General features: G+C 37.3%; 1 long non-coding RNA gene across 1 annotated transcript; it reads left to right on the top strand.

Moving 5' to 3' along the window:
* Positions 1–14,967: 14,967 nt before the first annotated feature.
* LOC113106925 (uncharacterized) lies at positions 14,968–18,623 on the top strand. Its single transcript, XR_003292596.1, has 2 exons — positions 14,968–15,768; positions 18,380–18,623. It is a non-coding gene; the product is annotated as an uncharacterized LOC113106925 (long non-coding RNA).
* Positions 18,624–19,059: the final 436 nt, after the last annotated feature.

The raw sequence follows: 19,059 nt of genomic DNA, 5'->3' as shown, positions 1-19,059 counted from the left end.
CAAACTGCGTTATAACCGAAACATGACCAACATGGTCATATTAAAACAGTTCACCCAAAAGTGAAAATTCTGTCATTTCTCACCCTCATGTCATTCCACACCCTTAAAACCTTTGTTCATCTTCACAACACACATTAAGATATTTTTTATAAAACCTGATGGCCCAGTGATGCCTACATTGCTAGCAAGATCATTTCCCTTTCCAATGCCCAGAAAGGTACTAAAAACATATTTAAAACAGTTTATGTGACTACAGTGGTTCAACCTTAGTGTAATGAAGCAATGAAAATACTTTTTGTGTGCCAAAAAACTAAATAATGACTATTCAACAGTATCTCGTGATGGATGACACTGCTTCATGAAGCTTCAAAGCTTTATTAATCTTTCAGTTCAAATCAGAGCATATCAAACTGCCAAAGTCACATGATTTCAGTAAATGAGGCTTCGTTACGTCATAAGTGTTTTGAAATTTCAATGGTTCGTGTGACTTTTGCAGTTTGATACACGTTCTGAGCAAATGATTTGAAACAAAAGATTCGTAAAGCTTCTAAGCTTCATGAAGCAGTGTTTTGAGATCGCCCATCACTAGATATAGTTGAAAAAAATCGTTGTTTTGGGAGATGGGGGTGGGGGGGGGGGTTGGCAAAAAAAGTATTCTCGTCGCTTTATAATATTTAGGTTGAACAACTGTAGTCACATGAATTGTTTTAAATGTTTTAGAGGCTTTCTGGGCATTGAAAAAAAGAAATGATCTTGCTAGAAATGCACGCTTCACTGAGCCACATCTTATTATGTGTTGTGAGGATGAACGAAGATCTTACGGGTGTGAAACGACATAAGTAATTATTGACTTAATTTTCATTTTTGGGTGAACTAATCCTTTAAAAACCACAAAGACATTTTCAGATAGCTATCATCATTAAGGAATAGACCAATATTGCCAAACAAGTCATACAAAAAAAAGTGATGCATGACTGACCGGAAGGAGCCGCGCACTTGCAGAAGTCATACAAACTTTCCATCAAACAGATAAAAATCAACCAAATAACAATTATGCTCCAGATGAAGTTCCATCCCAGGATTCAAAGTGTGACTAGAAATATTGAAAAGAGTAAAGAGGACAATACATTAGATATATTACAAAACATAATAATACTTTCAGAAACAAATAGGGGGAGGACAGATACAGTCAGAGACAGATACAGGGATGAGAGGTACAGTCAGAGAGAGACAGAGGGATGAGAGGTACAGTCAAAGGCAGATAGAGAACAATAAAAGGAAGACGCAATCTTGGTGTGTGTGTATCCTTACATTTCTGAAATTCCATTGGAATTTGCACAGAAGAGTGGCAACATGTGGGTTGACTGCCACACATTTTCTTCTGTATCACTTGTCCTGTTTTTATTTCGATGGCACTTTTCCCTTGGCTTTGGGTCCTCTCTCTGGATTTATGCCCACAAAGCACCTAAAGGGTCATGAAACAGACAATATGTAATTAAGATCGGTTTTAGGACCTCCAAGAAAGTTGGAGATGTCCACGAATAATAAAAAAAAAAAATATTTAACTCAATAGCTTGCTGGTGTTAAATAGGGAGACAAATATATTCTCTTCTCGAGTTAAGACACATTGTTTTAAAGGCATCAACAGAAATAACACAACATTACACATATAACATAACATTATTAAAAGGAATGTTCTGATATAACTTATCTATAAAATGCTGGTTCTGAAGTTGTTAGAATTCAACCATTACCTTTGAATGAACTCCAAGGTACACACTGCTTCCTCCTGATACTCAAGATTAAACTAGTAATAAGCAGCAAACAGAGTGGCAAGGCCGGACAGGAAACTGGGCTGAGTGCCCTCACACACCACCTCGCCTTCAATACTCAGCATCCAGTGCCCACTTGTCAAAGTGTCTCCTAAAACAATCAATATCACAATAGTAATTAATACCTATACCATTTTTTTTTTTTTTTTTGTATTTCAGATTTTTACATTTACATTACATACTATATTTAGTAGGGGTGGGATAAAAATGTGATTCTTAAATGTATCGCAATGCATAAGCAGACGATTCTGAACTGATTCACAAATGTCAAAAATAAATTTTCTAAACGTTAATTAATGTAATGTTGACGGAAAGTAAAAGGCGGATCTCTGAAACGCGGAAGTGCATGCCCAGACAGTCTGTGACATGCACATATTTCTTTTACTGTCTATGGTGTGTATCCACTGGCGAAGAGCAAGCGTTTTGAGACCTATAACGTTACTTGAGCGTTTTCAGTCCATTTAATGGAAGTTGAGCTTCCATAGTTGCATATGGTTTGTGGTGGATCGATTATGCAGCAAAATGCCTCCTAATGTGAAACAGACTGCAAGCACTTTGTTTTTTTCTTCCTGAACCTTCTGGTTGTTCGTTCATTTGAAATGACTCGAAAAAAGATTCGTTCATTTTGCTGAACGAGACTCAAAAGTCCGATTCGGTAAAATGATCCGAACTTCCCATCACTACAACTGATGATAAGATTCAAGTCATAGACGCAATAAAACAACTTGTTTGTTTATTGGTCAGTGTCGCGCATGATCAGTTCATTTGTTCAAGTGTCACCGCACTGATAAGGTGCCTTTGTGCACCCTGTGCCAAAATACACACAAGATTTGCCGGCCGACATAAATATAGACACATATATATAAATAGCATATTTAATAATTTCAAGGAAAACGTATTTGGTCGCCCTAAGGTAATAAATTAGGCTAACTATACAAAGCAGACTTTATATCAAACAGATTTGTTAAAGTTTTCACATTAACGTTACCTGAAGTTAGCAAATGCTCAAAAAAAATCTACATCTCACTGGTTACGTTAACCTCTTAGAAAAGCACCACTGAGAATTTATATGACACACACATCCTCCGTGAGCGACCCTGACTGACCGCGAGGCTTTAGAAACGCGTTTTATTTCGGCGCCCGTGTTAACAGATGACTGCATGTGCAAAGTTGTTTTACATCATAAAATAATCACGACGAAGTGTGCTGATAAACACTAAGTTACAGTGAATATAAACTATTAGCACTGAAACATGTCATTCATAACGAAGGATTCCAGAGATTTTCTGTCCATGGCTGCTATAGCGCCGGGGGATGTGTGAAATCCTACCGCGACCGCGCTACTGAAACCCCGCGCAATTCTGCCTCGCGCCCCGCGGACGGATGATGCTTGAATCTGGGGTTACCAATATAATCCGCGAATGTAGATGCATTCATATACTATAAACTACCAAACAAGAAATATAAAAAACTGAAGTCACTTACCACAGTTGTGAATCACTCCTCTTGTCTTTAACGTTAATCTCCTCGACCGTTGACGATGCGGCTCCGAAGATTTGAAATTTACAGCAAAATTCTGTAAATTTGAGTCAGACCTACACGTGACCCCAGAATGCATTGCAGTTTACAGCAATATGCTGTATTATTAAAAAACAGTCCGCGGCTGTAAAATAATGCTGTAATTTTTACAGCAATTCATTACAGTGTATTGTTGCGACTAGTTCAAAACCCTTCCCCTATATCTTCAACATCTTATCAGCTCCGTTCACAGTGTTTCACTACTCACTTCACATAATGAGCCAAAAGTCTTTAACTGAAATATGTGAAATTTGACTGTGTCCACACACACTGTTTGTTTAAGGCCAATAGAATTAGTGTACTTGAGACGAATACTGTATGTGCGCGATGGTATGTTGGTATATAAGTATACTATACAAGCATCACAAGTCATGAAAAATAGTGCAGTGGTTTTCTCATATATGAACGTCAAATGCTAGTTTTGTTAATGAGGGATAATGCATCAGTACATTATGTATATTTTACAGTCCTTTTAAGTTGTTTAGTTCAACGTTCTTTCTCAGGTAGAAAGGTCTTAATTGACATCATAAAATAATTCATTTACTCTAGCACAGTAGATATCAGTAAAACACGGCCATAATTAAATACAGAAAGGATGGGTAAATCTAGAGGGTAAATGTGTATTACACATTTGAACACATGTTGAGACGCTCAAATTAGTTTTCTTAATTAGATAAAACTGTTTGTCTTTACACGTATATGAAACATGGTGAAAACTGACATCTAAACATGGCCAGAAAGTGCATGTCTACACATACAAAAGAAATACATAAAATTTTTAGCACAGTCCAATTTCAAGTATTCTGTTTCTGGCATCATCCACCCTCCATATTGAGTGGCATTTTACCATTGACGGCGCATCAGTGTCACTTATTCTCAAGTAGACGTTTATTGTACAAGTCTCATATTCACTGTCTCCCTCTTTATCCCTGTGTTGTTATATGGCACCAGGCCAACATTTTACTTCGAAATGTAAATTTGGTTTAGTGCAGTAATATATTACAATAGCACAGAAGGTCAAATGCAGCGGGACGCTACTAATAACACAATCACAATAAATCATTGTGGAACTTAGCATTAAATCTCAGAGTAGGTTTATCACACTAAATGTTCAGCTAATGTTGACGTAAAACCTCTTAACGTCTTAAAGGAATAGTGTGAACAAAAATTAATCATTGAAGACTTCATGGTATTCAAGGTCAAATTGCTTCCTTGTCTTTGTGAAGATGTTTTGTCGAATTTCCAGTCATTTCTTTGCAACTGATGAAAGTCGACAGTGACCGAAGGCTGTCAAAGTCAACAATAAATACCATTTGAGACTTTAATTCTATAACAACGTATTTCTGACATTTAGCATTAAGAAAAAGCAAGTTTTTCTATGGGAAATGATGTATGAATGAACTACGCACAATAAGATCAGGAACGAGTTATGTTATGTTGAACAAAATTACAAAATAAATACAAAATATGAGCAAGCACTGTATTTCAAGTCTTCTGAAGGCTTTCTGTGAGAAAAAGTAAAACATTGCAAGACACCAGGCACTTGTTATTATTATTATAAAAAATAATAAAATTAATAAAACATTTTTTTGTTTTACAGTAAAATAATTGGTTATTATTTACAATTGTATAATTGAAATATAATTGAAATAATATTTTGAATATAATAATAATTAATATTATTGGTGATATTAAAATTAATACTGTTATTATTACAGTGTGGTCATACTAAATTAGGGAAAAAAACGTTTCAAGAAATTTGCAATAATTTCTCTGCAACAGTGACCAAAGGCTGTTAAAGTCAGCAATATATGCCATTCAAGGCCCATTTTCATTTCATTATTACAACATATTGCATAGTTTAACAGGACATTTAGTGAAAAGAAAAAGCTATTTTTTGTATTTAATATAATTCGCATGGATGAATCATGCACAATAATACCAGAAATGTTTACTGAAGCTTGTTTGCTCAGTTGACTTCATATGTGATTTCAAGAAAAAATAAATAAATTAAAAACATAATAAAAGTAGTAAATACAACCCACACATTGTAAATGTAAATCTTCTAAATTCTGTGTAAGAAAAAATTTCCAAGACACCTCATGCATTACTTCATGAAACAGCAACTTTACTGTGTGTTGTGCAAATTAACTTTAATTATAATCTATATGATTTGCATTGAATAAATAAAAGATTAGGGGTTTCTTTTTGTCTGAACTATTCCTCAAGATTTTAGCCCAAGGGGGGACCTAGAAAACATAGTCTGATATTAACCCATCTGCATATCTGAAGGCAGAACACTTTTTTTTTCATGCAAGTCCGTCTTGAATTTGTCATTGGCCTGCCACACCAAGGTTGCACATTTCCTGGGTCTGAATAACACAGTGTTCTCACGGGACTGAGATACGCTTCATTCAGGCCTGCGTGAGAGCCGCTCCAAACATAGTGCACATGAGAAAGCCATCGCCCACAGAAACATGGCAACATAACAATGTCTGCTAAAAATTCCAGCCGTCGCTGGAGGGATCATGTGTTTAGACTCCAGAACAACATTTACATCTATGCTGGTGATCATGGGCTCAGAAAATGGGGTGTTTTATTTATATAAAATGTGAGTTTCTCAACACATCTACACTCCATACCTCCATGCACATTAACGGGGAAATATTTCTTGAAATCAATAACTGATCCTTGAAAATTATACTGTTTGGCCACACATGAGGTGGTTACAGTACAGCAGGGTCAGAAATCGACCAAAGATTGCTTGTGGAAACATGTGGAAATGAAATCTAAATCTGTATCACTCTCTCTGCAGACGTGTGGTCTACAGAAACAAATGATAAATGTGTAAATGTCAAACGATTATCATCATGATAATATATCAGCCATAAAACAATGGTGGCGGGGTATATATATATATATATCCCGCCCAGTTAAAGTCCAGCCCTCCTCCATAAACCCTACCCCCCAAAGAAAATAGTATGTAGTATATAGTATTTTTATGTAAAATAAAATACTAGTAAAATACTACTTAAATACAGCTAGTTCCAAGGCAACATTTCTCATTTCTATTCTTTTGACATTATACAGTAGCTAAAACTTTTAACTTTTAACATTAAATCTCTGTCAAGAAACACTTTGTTTGTCTTTATTAATGTTTTATGTCTTCATTTGATATTTCAGAAAAATGCTTAAAAATTAACATTTCATCATACAATTAAAATGGAATCCAGAAATAATAAAACCATAATAATAAAAAAATAATAAAAAAAGAAAGAAAGAGAGAATTTAAGAAAAAAAAAAAATTCAAAGCCCCATATATAGACAATAAGTCAATCAATCTAACAATCAATCATTCATCAACAACAACAAAATAATTTAAATTCAAAATAATAATTAGTATCTTAAAAACATGAAAACAACACTATCCCACAATGAATGATATTAATTATTTAGAGATATTTTCTGTATTTGATTTGTATTCATGTTGATTTGATTTCATAATTAACAGCCAATCTGGTTCAGATTCAGAACTGACTTCAATTAACTTTAATTCAATGTGTATTAGACAACATGCTGTGCTTTTTGAATGGTTCAGGAGCAAACAGTGCTCATTAAAGGTAAAAAAGGCTATATAAAATCAGTTCTGGGGGCAAATACAGACCCCGTGTTTGAAGTTCATTTCTAACTCTGGCATACACCCACCTCCACTGCTAAAAATGAATTATGTATGCAGAAGATCAGACAATAGCCAGTCATGTAATGATCTATAACGGGCTCTTGCCTCAAGACAGCGGAGGAGAATTTAAAAAGCTGTCAGGGTCATTAGTGTTGTAGTCCTGGTGCTGCGGGGAAAGACAGCTCCTGCTCAGCATCACCCGACAGGAACTTTAAATAGGAGCACATGTACATTTGCATCACTTTTCAGATGACTTCTCATGTGACTTCTTTTTTTTTTTACATATACTATGTTTCTTAAAGATGTACAATAGTGGGTTTTTTTAAGTAGCCAGGGTTTTTGGATATGTCAATCTTCTTGTACTATGATACTGCACATACAAAAGACTCTATAAATGGATGTTTATGGTGTATGTTTTTGTATTTCTTCAAATGCATTGTAATGATCCACAGGTCCAGATATGAAGCTCTTTTTCTTTGACCAACAACTCCTCCTACTGTTCTAATGTGAGTATAACACACACTTTGAACACTTAGCTGTTCAAAACAGCACACTACTCCATTTCTGCATTATATACACACAGCATATGAATTTTCTGTATAAACAGAATATCCAAAACTCTCTATAGAGCAAAACAATGCAATGCACTGCATTTGATTCGAAAGCACTGTTAGTATGATGCCGCCTGCGCTTAATTTACCAGGATGAACAAGTACATAGGCTAAATGGGATCCAAAAAAAAAAAAAAAAAAGAATGTTGTGACCACCTTGGCGACAAACTTTAAATATTTATAACCTCCCCTACTCTACTGAAACTGCAGCGTTTCAATGGAGTCAGTGGAGGTATTACAAAACTGTTTACAATAATAAGACTTCATACACCTGATAATAAAAAAGTCAGTATACATACCCTTACGAAAAAGTAGTATACTTCAAGTTTATTTTAATATTTTAGTTTATTTTACTATATAACTATATCTGACTCAAATGATTCGCGATCCGCTCTAAAGACGCGATGTGAAGTCCCGATCTGACTCAAATGATTCGCGAGCCCGCTCTGATGTCCCGATCTGACTCAAATGATTCGCGAGCCCGCTCTGATGTCCCGATCTGACTCAAATGATTCGCGAGCCCGCTCTGATGTCCCGATCTGACTCATATTGTAAGGTAATGGATCCTTTTATACATTTTCGTGTTTCTTTAGAAATAATTAATGGACAAATGGAGTCTTTAAAGATCTCGCTTTCTTTCGGAACATTGAGCAGGCAACCACGAGTAGAGTTGAGGACTCGAGGATATATATTATATATATATATGGATATATATTATATAAAATCTACTGTTGGGTAAGTACATTATGTATTTGATTAACGTGCTTGAGTTTTACTTGTTTGACACGAAGGAACCGAGAGGAAGGATGCCCACATTGTCAACTGAAATTCACTGAGTAAGGCTAAAATTAGCTAACGTTTTTTTTTAGCTGTAGACCATAAAGATATTTTGAAAATAAGTTAATGTAATTTATCTTTTTATTTTTTTATTTTTTTAAATAAATATATTCTCTTCCCTTCAGATGCTGTGAAGTGAATGCAGCGATGGTCTTACACCCTTATAAAGGGGGAAAATAGGAATTAATAAATGAAGACACGAACTCGTGCTGTTGTCTCTGCGTCAGTCTATATCGGCTGTGACACACACAGCACACATCGCATCAGCCACAACTTGCAACCTTAGATCTCCCTCTAGTGGACACTCCAAAGGTACACTTAAATCATATATTGATTTTAACCTGTTTTTCCTTCTGTTTTTTACAATCGAATCACTTTGATTCCATCATTTGTATGATCATTTTGATCTTTACTCTTTTTAACCTCTACAATGGCAGAACACCTGAAGCACGCTCCAGGAAGAGCTGATGGTGGAGGTTACACAAGAAATGAGCCAAACAGCTGTAATGTGTTATATGTGGGATAGTTCACCCAAAAATAAAAATAGTCATAATTTTTTCACCCTCATGTCACTACAAACCTGTATAACTTTCTATGTTGTGCTTGACACAAAGATATTTGGAAGAATGTTTGTAACTAAGCAGATCTCGTCATCTTAACAATCATGATAATTTTTCCTACAATGGCAGTTAATGATTTGTGAGATTGTGAGATCTGCTTGGTTACAAACATTCTTCCATATATCTTTGTGTTTATAAGACAACTGGGTAAGTCAATGACAAAATTAATAAAGACATGATAAAAAGAAAACCTCTTTTAACATTCCAGTAGAACACACGTGAACGCATTCTCAGAAATGTAAACTTTGAATTATAAACAGTAAAAGAAAGATTCATATGACTCAAATGATTCACGAACCCGCTCTGAAGTCGCGATCTGACTCAAATGGTTCGCGAATCCGCTCTGAAGTCCCGATCTGACTCGTATGATTCAAATGATTCGCGGACCCGCTCTGAAGTCCCGATCTGACTCGTATGATTCAAATGATTCGCGAACCCGCTCTGAAGTCCCGATCTGACTCGTATGACTCAAATGATTCGCGGACCCGCTTTGAAGTCCCGATCTGACTCGTATGATTCAAATGATTCGCGGACCCGCTCTGAAGTCGCGATATGACTCAAATGATTCGCGAACCCGCTCTGAAGTCCCGATCTGACTCATATGACTCAAATGATTCGCGGACCCGCTTTGAAGTCGCGATTTGACTCAAATGATTCGCGAACCCGCTCTGAAGTCCCGATCTGACTCATATGACTCAAATGATTCGCGGACCCGCTCTGAAGTCGCGATATGACTCAAATGATTCGCGAACCCGCTCTGAAGTCCCGATCTGACTCATATGACTCAAATGATTCGCGGACCCGCTCTGAAGTCCCGATCTGACTCATATGACTCGTATGATTCAAATGATTCGCGGACCCGCTCTGAAGTCGCGATATGACTCAAATGATTCGCGAACCCGCTCTGAAGTCCCGATCTGACTCATATGATTCAAATGATTCGCGGACCCGCTATGAAGTCCCGATCTGACTCGTATGATTCAAATGATTCGCGGACCCGCTCTGAAGTCCCGATCTGACTCGTATGATTCAAATGATTCGCGGACCCGCTCCGAAGTCGCGATCTGACTCAAATGATTCGCGAACCCGCTCTGAAGTCCCGATCTGACTCATATGACTCAAATGATTCGCGGACCCGCTTTGAAGTCCCGATCTGACTCGTATGATTCAAATGATTCGCGGACCCGCTCTGAAGTCGCGATATGACTCAAATGATTCGCGAACCCGCTCTGAAGTCCTGATCTGACTCATATGACTCAAATGATTCGCGGACCCGCTCTGAAGTCGCGATCTGACTCATCTGACTCAAATGATTCACGGTTGCGATCTGATTCGCGAACCCGCTCTGAAGTCCCGATCTAACTTTTTTTTCTCCTTTATTTTAAACAGTTAATACAATTTACACAACAATAATTTTCAAATAACAAAAAAATAACAAAAATAGAGACATAACACAAAAACATTAAGTCCCGATCTAACTCTAATGATTCGCAAGCACGCTCTGATGTCCCGATCTGACTCATATGACTCAAATGAATCACCCACCGAATCTTGCAGAGAAGGCGAGCGTGAACAGGAGCAAATTTTGGTAAGTATTCTGATGAATTATCTCCCTTGACTTTATGCCTCCATGTTCCCCCGATAGCCTCATAGACAGTAAAAGATTGTCTGCGAGCTTCTCCTCCTGTCCATACTGTAATTTCTCTACTGTGCAACAGAGAGTCACAGGTTATGACACTCGTTAGCCTATTTTTTACAAAAACTTCTTCTACGGGACCATAACGTAAGATACAAGGTAATGGAGCCTTTTATACATTTTCGTGTTTCTTTAGAAATAATTAATGGACAAATGGAGTCTTTAAAGATCTCGCTATCTTTCGGAACATTGAATTATAAGAATTTTTTTTTATTTTGGGGGGTCCCCGACAAATATATATTTTTACAAATATATATTTTTACTAACAATAAAATGACTGTGAAAATTATAGGTTTTAGTTACGTTTTGTATTTTATGATGGTAATTCATTTATTTTCCCTAGCGCGAGGCAGCGATCAATGCAGCTTTTACTAGGGGGAAGCTATTACCTACCAATACTAGGGGGGTAATAATTTGGCAGGGGTTCACCTGTATTAGATGCATGCATTTGTCTTAAAGGGACAGCAACCCAATATGCCTACAGCTGTTTGTGTCAGCAACCCAATATGCCTACAGCTGTTTGTGTCAGTTAATCAAACAACATAAGATAAAGTGAAAAAAAAACACGTTTGTAGCTAAAAGATAAACTGTATTAATTATATGAATCATATTTAATGTATACAGTGAAGGCGGTATTATTTTACATTTGATTATTCAATGTCTGTTACTTAATACTGTTAATTTACCTGAAAAACCAAAAGCACTGCTTTATTTCATGGTTTTTCGTTCTATTGCATTTATATATGCCTGTACTTTGTTTATTATTTTCTATGCAGAGGCACTAGGCCTACCCTACAAAATTACCCAAATCATCCTAGAACTTTACAAAAAGAGCTACTCAAATCATCAGGTGAAATTGTTTTCAGGAAGAAGAGGAAGGAGTAGTAAAGCAAGATGAAGTAATAGATGGTTTTTCAGAATTTCATTTTACTCTATGTGCCTATAGGGGTGGGCCGGGGATGGCAGGGGTTGGTGGCAATCTAAGTATCTAGATATTTGCAGCGGGGCGAGGGTTTTAATTACCTATCTCTTTTTTGACCATACATGTGTTTGCATCCCTGAGATATATTGGGCAACACTTATTATTCACAGGTGTCTTCATTAAAATTATTTTAATATAGCCAAAAGGGCTGTCACTTTTGAGAAAAATCTAATTCGAACAGATATCAAATATCATGAAATGTATTAGAATATATTCTAATATATACGTTCCTAGCCTAATTAATTTATTAATATTGTTTGCAAGAAACACCAGTCTATCAACTTGATCTGGATATTGTATGCTACAATACGTCTAGAGTGCCCTCTACTGGATAACATGGCAAAGAATAAAATAAAAAACAAACAGTCTAATCATAGACTGTAAAAAATCTGCCACACATGGCATTTTATTTATAGTTTGATTACGGATATTTCACGTCATGTTCGGATGCATATTCGAATATCGAATAAAAGCGACAGCCCTAATATTATTATATAATTATGTTTTACCATAATAACAGTAATTAAAACAATATTTCTGCACTTTAGAATGCAGTTAAAAAAGCCAGCTCACTGCAGCTCAGCCCAGCCCAGCCAAATACAGCTCAGATTAGGGCAGTCAAGTAATTCCCAGCCCAGCCAAGTACAGCCGAGCTCAGTTCAGCGCGGCCCAGCTCAGCGCAGTACAGCCAAGCACAGCCCAGCATTGTCCAGCCAAGTCAAGCACAGCCCAGCACAGCACAGCACAGCCAAGCACAGACCAGTTCAGCACAGTGCAGCCAAGCCCAGCGCAGTGCATCCAAGCACAGACTAGCTCAACGCAGTACAGTCAAGCACAGCCCAGCCAAGTCAAGCACAGCCAAGCACAGACCAGCTCAGCACAGTGCAGCCAAGCCCAGCACAGTGCATCCAAGCACAGACCAGCTCAACGAAGTACAGCCAAGCACTTTTAATTATAAAGAAACAGCGAGAGAAAGAAGTCCTTCCGAACATGGCTGCAACAGTTACTGCTTCTCTATTTGAAGAAACTGCCAATGCTTTAAGAACTGCATATTTTGTGGCGAAGGAGAGGCTGGCATTTACAAAAATGAGCTGCTTGGTTTCTTTGCAGGAAACAAATGGTGCAAAATGGGCCAATTGCACAGGTCAGATCACGCATGCATTAACATTATACAGCATGTGGCTGTTAAGATGAAAAAAAAACAATGATATCTAAAATAAAGAACAACGGGTCTCTCCTTAGTATAACAGTAGATGAAAGCAGCGCATATGGCATTAGTTATCTGGTCATTTATATAAGAGCAGATGTCAAAGGTAGAGGGGATGTGGAGAACATATTCCTTGACCTTGTTGAACTTGATGAGGGAACAACAGCAGAAAATGTATATAAGGCACTTAAGAACAGTCTGAGAATGGCAAAACTGGATGATGTGTATTTAAAGAATCATCTCATCAGCATTGCCACACTGTAAAAATTTTCCAGGATTTCACAAGATATAACTGTAATATTTCACAGTTAATTACATTATTACCACTTCACAGGCTTTAACTGTGATAATTCACAATATAATACCGTATTTAGACTTTTACTGTGAAAATAATGCAGGCGCGGGTCTTTTACAAGAAACTACTGTGAATGCCGTCTTTTTTGAGTGGCAACTGCGGCAGCATCATCAGAGCGTCATCAGAGCTCTCTGATCTACGTGGTCTCATTCGGTGGATTCAGACAGCGGTAAGTGTTTAAATGTCAAACTTTATCAATTTGATGTTTTTTATATGATAGTGCATGTAATTTAAAAGTATGAACCAAATTAGCGTTAGTTGTAGGTTCTGTTGTCATGTTTTTGTAACTTAGCTGGAGCAGACTCGCATGGATGTTTAAGCGCCAAATTTGAATGAAAAGACGTTGGTTGTAGTGTTAATTATACCGTATTAAGTTAACTGTGAGATGTCTGATTAGATACACCGTCGAACATTTAACTTTAGCTTTACTTAAAGCTTATCTTAGTTACTCTAACAGCGTTCTCTCTTTTATCACAGGATTTTCTACATTGACCGACGATAAATAAAGGTATAAGGTAAGATGTGGCCTTAATGTGGGTATTATGACAGTTATTATCAACTAGATAAATTATGGTGTTTGTGGATTTGGGCAAAGGTGGATTAAATTCATCTCAAATTAGTAACTTTATAATTTTCTTCCCTGCTGTGTGTGTGAAACGGAGCAACCGTTGTCTTTCTCGTCAACAGAAAAATGAATGGGGGGCTTCATCCAGCTGAGTTCACGCAGCATTTTCAACCGCCATTTTTATTCGGATAATTTTCAAAATATTACTGTTATTGTGTCATGAAATGTAGTTTTAAAAGTATTTCAGGCGAGAATGTAGTTGTTTTAAACTCAAATATGCGGTTTATTTATAATGACAGCGTCTATTTAAAAAATGTGTTTCGCCGATCTCGGAGATGAGCTCCATGCGATCAGCGGGAGCTCCGTCATCATGTATCCGCCGAGAGTAGCCTTACCTCGGCTAGATCTTCTGACATTTGCCGCTGGCTCTGATGTGTCTTTAGTGGTTCAAGATAAAATATAATTCGTTTGGGGTAAAATGAAACGTTTCTTATCTTTGGCCTATATTCAATTTATCTATTAATATGTTTTATATATATATATATATATATATATATATATATATATATATATATATATATATATATATATAGGTCATTTTTATCCCTGTCTCTATAGAAATATGAACTTTTGTCATATAGCTCCGGTTGACTGCTCACTGACAACATCTGTCGTTCCTCCTTGTTGAATGAGTGGAGAAGGGTAACGTTATTCCTGCACAACCGGAGGCTGCAGGAACATACTGTTGAATGAGTGACTCCTAGCAGGCTCCTGATTGGTTAACGCGGCGCGAATTGACGCCAAAGTTCAAATTTTTCAACTCGGGCGGCAGACGCGAATTCGCGTCAAACGCTAAATGCACAAAAAGCACCATTCGCGCTTAACGCGCGTTTCGCGCGAAGCCCTCTATTCGCGCGTCAATTCGCGTCTTCCGCGCCGCGCTTAACGCCCCATTCGCGCCGCGAGACCTCCAGACGCGCGTAAACGCGCCTTTGCATTGACTTAACGTTGAAATCATTCGCGCCAGACGCTCTATTCGCGTTTGGTGTGAACACAGCATTATACGCAGCTAAAACGCTGGTGTGGACGGAGATATTCGTTTTAATTCTCCGTTTCTAAACGAAAACGCAGTAGTGTGGACGGGGCCTTAATTTGTGTGTCTGTGCTGGAGACCAGACCAGATTAGACCAGAGACAAAGCTTAAAAACGTCAGAAACAACTAGAAAACTGGGTGCTTTATTGTGAAAAAGATATAAGAAATGAAATGTTTATCACATCATCTGTGAACGGGTAATAATTCTAGGAGGAAGAGTACAAGTAGAAACAGCCATAGGGAGATGGACAGGCAACAGGCTCTTACTCCATCCTCTGCAAACGGAACATGTAAATTATGTAAATTGTTGTGTGCGAATGCTTTGCCTAGGTAAATCACACACCTCTACTTTGGTGAAGGTCTATTCTTGACTGTGTTTGTGATGGAAATGTTTTTCAGTTCAGTTCCATGCATTTTTTTTTCTGAATTACAGTACTTACACCTGAATTACACCTTTGTTTAAACTGAGCTAACTTTAGTTTGACTCTGTACTGCAAAAGCAGTGACCCACTGAAGCTGGTGACTGGGAACTGACACCTTTTTCATCACACGAATTAAACTAACAGGTTTCTTCTGTCTTTTTGTTTGTAGGTGCTTCTTGGGCATCAACCCAGAGACGGGAACAAAATCTAAGAGGCAGAGAGGTCACATGAACCAGCAAGTCTGCACTCTTATCAGGAAGCTCATTGACTTCGAATGGATGTCAATCTAATGTAAGCTGTGTTCCAATTTAAGAACGGACTAATGAAACACAGTATCTGTGTTAAAGGAACATGCTGACTTTTTGTGACTTTATCTTATTCCCCGTATCCCCCAGAGTTAGATAAGTCTATACATACCCTTCTCATCTCCGTGCTTGCCGTAAGTCTGTCTGAGGCACCCACCGCTAGCCTAGCTTAGCACAAAGACTGGAGGTAAACGGCTCCAGCTAGCATACTGCTCCCAATAAGTGACAAAATAACGCCAACATTTTCCTATTTACATGTTGTGATTTGTATAGTCACAGTGACTCTAACCATCTTCTAACCGTATACATACTGGGAACTATATTCTCAGAAGGCGAAGCACTGCTACTTGGGGAGTGATTTTCTCACAGCACCTGAGAAGCCCTGTGGTGAGGAGCAGAGAGTTTGCTCAGAATTGGAGTAAATCACTCCAAAGAAGTAGCAGTGCTTCGCCTTCTGAGAATATAGTTCCCAGTATGTATACAGTTAGAAGATGGTTGTGTCTCATATGACCTTGTTATTTGTACACACTGTGACTATACAAATCACAACATGTAAATAGGAAAATGTTGGCGTTATTTTGTCACTTATTGAGAGCAGTATGCTAGCTGGAGCTGTTTACCTCCAGTCTTTGTGCTAAGCTAGGCTAGCGGTGGGTGCGTCAAACAGAGGCACTCAAGGAGATGAGAAGGGTATGTATGGACTTATCTAACTCTGGGGGATACGGTGAATAAGCTAAAGTCCCAAAAAGTCGGCGTGTTCCTTTAAGCTAGATGTAGTTATGCAGTAAGAAGTTTACTGAAGCTATTAAAGGGTTAGTTCACCCAAAATTTAAAAATCTGTCATTAATTACATCCCCTCACGATGTTCCAAACACAAGAATTTTGTTCTACTCAAATTAAGAAAATTTTAAGCAATATGAGAGCTTTCTGATCCCACCTATAGACTACTATGTTATAACCATTTTCAAGTCCGAGAAAGGTAGTAAAACCATCGTTAAAATAGTCCATGTGACTACAGTGGTTCAACCTCAATGTTATGATGTGACGAGAATACTTTTTGTGCCCAATGCAATCACATGCATGATCAAGAACACATCACGTGAACAGCATCGGATACTGGCACAGAAAGGAAAAATGTTGAATAAAGTCGGTATTCTATTTTGTTTTGTTTTGTTTCTGCGCAGTAAAAGTATTCTCGTCGCTTCATAACATTAAGGTTTAACCACTGTATACATATGGACTATTTTAACAATCTTTCCGGGCCTTGAAAGTAAAATAATTGCTGTCCATGGAGGATACAGAAAGCTCTCGGATTCCTTAAAATATCTTAATTTGTGTTCCAAAGATTTTTGGGGTGAACTATCCCTTTAATGTGTTCTATAGTGTCTCCTGATTCAATGTAGAGTTTAGACAGACTGCAAAATAAATGTGTAAAATTAATTGTTTTTACGTTTATTTGATTTTAACATGCCTTGACGTCTAAAAAACGTAAAATTTACAGTACTTTACAATAGTTTTAAGTGTAAATTTACATTACTTGCTACTGTGTTGAATTACTATGCAATTTAGCATGCAATTTTTGCTTAAAGGGTTAGTTCACCCAAAAATGAAAATTCTGTCAGTAATTACTCACCCTCATGTTGTTCCAACCCCGTAAGACCTTCTCTCATCTTCGGAACACAAATTAAAATATTTTTGATTAAATCTGAGAGCTGTCTCACTCCTCCATAGGCTTCTAAGGGATTGAAACTTGCTGGCCCAGAAAATGTATTAAAAACATCATTAATATAGTCCAAGTGACTACAGTGGCTCAATCTTACGTTTACCAAGCAACGAGAATACTTTTTGTGCGCAAAACCCCCCCAAAAATAATGACTTTATTCCACTATTCATTTCCTTCTCTCTGGGCCTCGGGTGAATTCATGTAGTATAACAGCGTAGCGCTTCTGTGTTATACGTCACATGCATCACACACATGACCAGCGTCGGCCAATAGTGAGCCTACGTGTGACGTATAACACAGAAGCGCTACGCTGTTTTACTACATGAAAAAACTCAAGGCCCACAGAGAAGGAAATGAATTGTGGAATAAAGTTGTTTTTTGTTTTTTTTTTTACGCACAAAGTATTCTCGTCGCTTTATAAACTTAAGATTGAGCTACTGGAGTCACTTGGACTATATTAAAGATGTCTCTAATACATTTTTCTGGGCCAGCAAGTTTCAAACCCTTAGAAGCCGATGGAGGAGTGATCCAGCTCTCAGATTTCATCAAAAATATCTTAATTTGTGCTCTGTAATTACTGACAGAATTTTCATTTTTGGGTGAACTAACCTTTTAACCTCAATCATGTTACTTTCAGTCCTGTTACTCACGTGAAAAATAATAGGACTGGGTAAAAGTAACAGGAGTGATTAGAGTCCTGGTTTGTTGATTTAATATTAATTGAGAGTACTATTCACATTTTTTTTAATAGTTGAAATTACTTAAATTGTAGACATTTTAGGATTAGTGTTACAATGCGAGCACCATACTTACAGGGAGTCAGTCCACCACAGAGTAACTTAAACTTTTTGTCTTTCTTATCTTTTGTATATAGTGGATAGAACCCACACTATGCAGGTGCCAGCTGCGAGGGAAGGAGAGAGACACCTGCGACCCTCTCTATTCCCACCTTTTTGTCTTTTCTTACATCTCTCTCCCTCACTCTCTCTTCTCTGTCTCCTTCTTTCTCTTTTGACACACATTCCTGTTACCCAGTGTCAATCCCTGTTGCCCAGTGTTTTATTCATGTAATTAAATTGTATTTTACTTCTAAAAAATAAAAGTTATGTCACTGTTTTTATCAGTTTTGTTTGGTCCATCATTTATGTTAAATCACAGTAATAGATAGACATTCACAGTTATGTACAGTAATTCTACAGCTGCTTACTGCTAAATTACAGTAATAGATAGACTAATTTCACAGTTAAATACATTAATTCTACATCTGCTTGCTGCTAAATTACAATAATAGACACTAATTTCACAGTTAAATACATGAATTCTACAGCTGCTTACTGTTAAATTACAGTAATACATAGACACCAACTGTAATTTCACAGTTAAATACATTAATTCTACAGCAGCTTACCGCTAAATCACAGTAATGCGATGTCAGAATTACTGTGAAGTCACAGTATACAGCTGTCATTTCACAATAATTTACTGTAAAAATGTTACCGTAACTTACTGTGAAAGTCATGCAATTATTAACCTGCAATTTATTGTAAATTTACA

The sequence above is a fragment of the Carassius auratus genome, chromosome 8 (assembly GCF_003368295.1).
Source record: "Carassius auratus strain Wakin chromosome 8, ASM336829v1, whole genome shotgun sequence".
NCBI classification, from domain to species: Eukaryota; Metazoa; Chordata; class Actinopteri; order Cypriniformes; family Cyprinidae; genus Carassius; species Carassius auratus.
Note: the sequence above shows the minus strand (reverse complement) of the source record. Positions and strands in the feature narration are given on the sequence as shown.